This window comes from Poecilia reticulata, chromosome 6 (genome assembly GCF_904066995.2).
Source record: "Poecilia reticulata chromosome 6, P_reticulata-male-v2, whole genome shotgun sequence".
Lineage (NCBI taxonomy): Eukaryota > Metazoa > Chordata > Actinopteri > Cyprinodontiformes > Poeciliidae > Poecilia > Poecilia reticulata.
This window is the reverse complement of record NC_088835.1, coordinates 16,074,126-16,080,535: the sequence shown is the minus strand read 5'-3', so window position 1 is coordinate 16,080,535 and position 6,410 is coordinate 16,074,126. Positions and strand designations below refer to the sequence as shown.

Below are 6,410 nucleotides of genomic sequence, written 5' to 3'. Positions count from 1 at the left end.
ATCCAAAGGGCAAACAGTGTTTTTTTTTGTCACCAGTGCTCTTAGTTGACCCACCATGGAGGCTGTTGTTAAATAAATCCTTCTGGTTCTGAACATTTGACTCTAAAACTTATCGGAAACAGTTATTCCAATCTACTCTACATCTCTCAATATTACACACTGTGAGGTTTTCTTGCCACTATTCAGAGAAACTCACGAGATCTCCTTCTCTGGTTTCAGGCTTCTGTCCTGGCATTCGGCCATGGTTTGTCACTACATTAGCGCAACGTTCACAATGTGGAATGCAAGGTCTGACATCTTCAGATAATCTTCTGGGATTTTATTTTATTCTTTTCCCTTTAAGAAGGCGAGAGCAGGAGAGAATGTGTCATTCAGGGGCCAGTTATAGCAAACAGAAGACGCCGCGCTGATAAGAAGAGGCAGGGTGGCGACGGCTGGAAGAAACATGTTTCAAGTTCTTTCATCATCCGGATAATTTCAACAGCACTCCCACTCAGTGTCTCTTCTTATCTTCTCCCTGACAGAAGTAACTCATTAATCCTGAGCGAGGTGTATATTGCACATTAATGTGGCTCTTAAAGGAGTGGTTGGCCTTTATACTTTTGAAAATTTGAGAAAACTATCAAATGAAGCATAAACGGTCATTTTCTTCTCACGTTTACTTGTTACGTTACTTTGATGGATTTTAGACAATTAGGACAGGCTGACATGAATCAGAACCTTCTTCTCCAAGATGAAACAAAAGATTTAAACAATGAAAAAAAAACATAAAAAACCTGCATTTTGAATTTCTTTTGAATGGGAAGTCTCTGTCATTATGTACGCAGGTCGGTTTATTCCCCAGGATTTATTATTTGGTTGATCATATAAAACGGTCTGTCCAAAACGTACTTTTTAATGGAAAAGTAAGTTGATTTTTAGACCATTTTTATCTCCTATTTTTAGACGTGAGGCTATACATAAAGGCGGTTTTGGGATTTAGGAAAATAAAGAAGGCAGTATTAGCAAAGCTCATTCTTTTTGTAGGTGACAGAGAAAACATTTTTGCTAAAAGAGACGTTGTTTTCAGATATTAGCATGTTAGCATCTGACTGGGACTCAGTCAGCATGATCCTCCAGTCAGCAGCAGTAAATATCCTCTTATCCTTTTGAAAAGCCTCTATTGGTATTGCTTGATCCAAATGGTAGAGTCATCCTTTGAATCTTTCGTCACGGGTTTTTGGTTTTAGCCTGTTTTATTGTTTTATTTCCAGTGAATCGGTCTTTGAGTTTTTTAGCTTTCTTTTTTTATTAATCACTGTTTTTAAAGCACAAGAGCGATTTAGCAGCTTTGGGAGGTTTTGATCCCAAAGCTGTTGGGATCAAACTTCCCCTTCTGCATCACTTAATCACTTAAATCAGTGATGTTTCACCAGAGTCTCAAACACACACACCACTATAACCAATAATGAACTAATTTAAGTGCAAGGTAACATCTTCACAAACTAAGAAATTGTGTAAGAGTTGAGATTTTATATTATGACAATTTTGATCATTTAACACCTAAAATCAAATTGGTTTGGTTATAAATAATAAAATTGAGACCAAATGGCAAAATCTGTGCACCAAAAGCATATATATATATATGATAATCTATTCTTTATGCTTTGCCTCCAAGTACCCATGCACTTTGGACTGTTTTTAAAAACAGTCCATATTAATATTTGTCAAGGTCTTCAGAAGGTTATTCTTAGCTTTTCATTAAACTTTGGTAACTGTTGTAGTTCAGGGATTAAATTCAGTTTTAACGGTTTGAAAATGAACGATTCTCATATGAACACATGAAATGTAAATTGTCAAAAGGTTGGCAAAAATACAAATATTTTTGCCAACCTTCCCTCCTGTAAGAAACAACATAGCAAACAATAACATGAAAAGCTCTAACAGCCTGTTGATGGATTGTAAAATCAGTAGCTCAGGCTGTAAAATCTACAAAATTCTTGTCTTTTAAAGCCTTTAAAAAGCATTTTCTCTCAGAAACAGCTCCAATTTAGAGCTCATCCAAACCTTGACAAAGTCTTCACACTGACTCACTTCCCCTCACAAGTTTTTCCAGGTGTGCATCATGACTCATTCCTGCGTGATGATGATGATGATGACGAGGGCTTCTTTCTGTTTCCCGTAAGCCCTTTCCTTACAGCGTAAAAACCTCTAATCTTTGAGTCGCTTTTGAACTGAGCTGTTTCCTAACTCGCTCTTCCAGTCAGAGTTTAATCTGACGCCAATAGGACACAACACTAAGGCCTTGTGTAAATAGAAGCCTTCTAAACCCAAACAGAAGAGGACGTAAAGCAAGGCCTCAGCAGATGCTCTAATTACAAACAGCCTCTTCAGGATGAGGGTCGCGTTAACAGCTTAGTGACATAAGAGAGCTTCAGACGTTACAACAAGCTGAAAAGGCCGACGATAATGCACCGCTTTGTCAATCCTCAGGAATGATGTTATCTAAGAGAGGTGCTATTCATGGGCTTGGTTTACTTGAATACGTTTCTGTAAGTATGCCGAGTGCAAGGCATGACTCAGGTGAGCAAACGCCTGAGAATTTACCTAAGTTGGACGCACCCTCCTCGGGTCGTGGCTGTAGGGTTGGGTTGCCAGACCCAACACGACAGCTGGGTCTGGCTCACCACATTTTCAGAGGAAACCAAACTTCTTGACTGTAAGATTTGGGCCAAAACTCAAACTTTCTACACAACAATGATTCCCATTTCTTAATTTAAGCCAGTGGTTTCCAAACATTTTCTGCCCCCCCCACCCCCAAGGATTACAAATAGTTGTCTGGTTGAACAACGTTTGTGAGGGGGGGGGAAGAGGATTCTTAGAGACTCCCTGTCTCTAAGAATGAGTGGGGTGGGGGGAATTGACTTCTTTTGGGGGCAAAATTAATGTTCGTAGCTGGACATAGACAACAACATCGGTAGCCACAAGCTACTTGTTAAGCTTAAGGTGATGTATTGATATTAGCTAGTCATCTTTTAGCTAACATTACCTGCATCCAACAGCTTTACTCAACTCAGTCGGTTAGTTTGGGGGAAAAACTGTGAAAAGTTCTTTGCGTTTTTGCTGCCATGATTCTAACAAACCTACGTAGCTCTGCACAGCAGCAGCAGGTCTCCTTCACTGCCGCACAGGTGTAAACCCAGCGCGAGTGTCGCAGCGCTTATGTTGCGTTTAAAGGCGGCTCAGAAAAACAGGTTACCACATGTTAAAAACGGATTAAACAGGTTTAACTGATGATAAAAGTGACAGAGGACACATATATGGGAAGTGCAGAAGCCCCTACTGTATCAAATTGACATAGGAATGACAGAGAGTTGGCCATTCTAAGGTAAAAACCTTGGAATGGCCCTTTTTTTCATCCATTTTTTTCAAAAAAATTTTTTTTCATCCATCCAGACGGCTCCCCCCCCATAGACATAATATAAGCTATACGCCTCATGGACCGCTCTCGCCTATTGTCGCGGACGAGATTTAGGGCGGCCATCTTGGAGCGGTACACCACTCCACTCAGCTTATGTGTTTAGCAGGCACAATGACGTATCAGCGCATTTAATCCATCATAACACGCTTTTTGTGTTACTGGAAACCATATTCAAACATCTATCAAAGCTACATTTATAAACAATTGTATTATTTAAGTATGTTTTTAATACATATTTCAGAGGCATCTTCTGCTGTTTTGGTTGAGCAAAGTAGGAGGGTATGCCGCTCCAAGATGGCCGCCGTATTTCCTGCACTGGAGCAGCCAATGCGGGGTCTACTCGTATGGGGGCGCGCCTCACAGTTTGGGATCCTCTGATTTAAGCAAAGGTCATCTCATTTATGGAAATTGTGAACAGCATGCTGCCATGAATGGTTCGCTGGTTGAGCACTGCCTGTGGTCTCAATTTGAACATAGATACTTTTCTGCAAAATACACCAACTTTTAATCATATACTATGAAATAGAATAGGTTATTCTATCATTATAACCATTGGTTATTGAAAAATTTGTAATTGATTTAAAGCCTGGCTTCTTCTCTTTTTTGCTTTAGAGAAGCAAAAAAAAAGTCCACAGCAGGCTTTTTTTTCATCTAATTGAAAAAATGATTCAGTATTAATGTTATGTGATACAGCTTACATGTCTGCCTAAAATTTTTTTTAGTCTTTACATTTTTAAGCACAATATTGTGTTCCTGAGGCAGAAAGAGGTGAGATTTTAGGTTTATATTTTTTTTTAACTTAAAAAAAATATGTATTTTTTTTTTTTTTTTTTTTTGAAAATAAGATTTTCAAAATAACATTCTGTGTTTAAAAAAAAAGCTAACTGTTTTTTCTTCACAAAATGCTTGTGGTCATCCCCTAAACAAAACGGCACCCTGGGTGGTGAGCCATGATGCTCATGAAACCAGCACTCGTTGGGGATAAAATGAACAAATATTCTCCGTTCATCCTATCCACAAAAGAGCAGTCACATTTGTCTGTGGGCATGACAACCATGTTTGTTTTCGCCTCTCTGCGGAATCACAAGAAGAAAATTCCTCGTGCACTCATCGTTATCTCTGTGCGTCCATTCATTCGCAATCATTGGGGCAAACCCCAGGAATTTCAGCAACACCGGAGCCTGAATGTCGCGTCACATGCGCGACGGTGACATCAAAATTTTCAAAGTGTTTTCTCAGCAGCAGTTGACAACGGTGAGAAAATAAATTCCAATGAAAATACTGCGTGCATGTTTTTTTTTTTTTTTGTGAACAAATGAACACTGAAAGTAACAAAAGCTAAAAAAAAAAAGAGAAAAGTATTTTCAAAAGGAGACATAAACTGCTAATTTTGTACAATTAGAATCAAAAGAGCTGCAAGAATCAAGTAAATCAGGTAACTTTTGTAAACATAGTGACTGATGAGTCAGGTTTGTTTGAGCCTTCATTTGACTTCATTGACTTCATTTGGACAGTATTTTTCCGTGCATTTTATTGACACCAAAGCTACCTGAGATCTACGCAGTGTTCTCGCATACAGTTCAAATGCTCTCCTGCATAAATGCACAAAATTAGCAAAAAATTTTGAAGAAATAAATTAAAGAGCAACTCAAGTAAAACACAAATTTACAAACTAAACAGACTACGACATCATGTCTTTATGATGATGTCATCAGAGGCATGTGAACTTGTTTCTGGAAGGGCTTTATCTTGATTGTAGCCTGACTTACAGAAAAATAACAAAACATTGTCAAAAACTGATCATAACATACTGTACCACAAATGACAAACTATATTTTAAGTATGTTTGATTGATTTCCTCTAAAAATGTCTAATCTGATTCAATAAACCTAATTTCTCTGAACCCTGTATGAAATCCCTTAGTATATGACTAAAATGAAGCGACGGGTTTTCTTTACACTGAATCAGTTCACACCAATTTAAAAGTAAACTCCTTTCAGTTTAACACCTACTTTTATCTAAGCCATGTGTTTATCAGATAGAGATCAGTGCGTTACACAAGCAGCAAACATACAGTGTGTACAAAATACTGCCTTGGGGGTCGCCCTGGTGAGTGGGGGTCGTGTTGCCTCGGAGCCAGCTGTCGGGACTGAAGCCTCAGTCGTGGATAGGAGACGCTGTCAGGAATGTCTAAGCGATGTGGGGGTGGAGGGCTGCGGACAAACGAGCTCCTCGTGCTGTTCTGTGACCTCGGGAAGCAGGAAGTCAGCAGAGATCAGTGTCAGTGATCAGCGTCATGGCCTCAGTAAGTCCATAACGAAATTCAGCTTTATGAATTGGACTTTGAGAGAATGTTTTTGATTGTTTTTATTGTTCATTTCGAAGGCTGAAAAGTGGATACAAACGCAGAAGACCCAAGATTAAAGCTATTCACCTTTGGATTGGTTTTGTCTTCTGTTTTGTTTTGAGTTAGCAGTAGGTCTGACCTGCAGCGAAGCCATTTTTAGCTGGTAAACGCTTTAACCATAGAGCGATGGTGCAGGAAAACATTCAGAATATGTAGGTTGGCATCGTCTTGTGGAGCTACGTAAGCCTTTGTTTAAAAGATGCATCTCAAGAAAAAACAAAACTGAAAACTTAGATTTTTCACAACGCAGCTTATATGTTTTAGTTAGTATGCATAATTGTTACAGGATAATTTTAACTTCTAATTATGGGCTATGTTCAGTGAACCCATGCTGCCTTCAACTCTGTGAACTATTGTCTTTCTTCTGTATTAGTACTTCTGGCTCAGGACTTCTGTGTTTCCCTTGATAGAGCAAATAATGCAGTAATCCAGGAAAGACTACTTTCCATAAGTAGGAAAAATAACAAGAACAAAAACAGTGTAATTCTGATTTAATGGGGTATTAAAAGTTTTGTTTTTACCAAAATCCCATTGTGTTTCTTT

The 6,410-nt window shown here is 38.7% G+C and overlaps 1 long non-coding RNA gene across 1 annotated transcript; it reads left to right on the top strand.

Annotated features, from left to right (window-relative positions):
* Positions 1–5,200: 5,200 nt before the first annotated feature.
* LOC145551972 (uncharacterized) lies at positions 5,201–6,391 on the top strand. The gene is made up of 2 exons (XR_014087874.1): positions 5,201–5,765; positions 5,846–6,391. It is a non-coding gene; the product is annotated as an uncharacterized LOC145551972 (long non-coding RNA).
* The last annotated feature ends 19 nt before the right edge of the window (positions 6,392–6,410 follow it).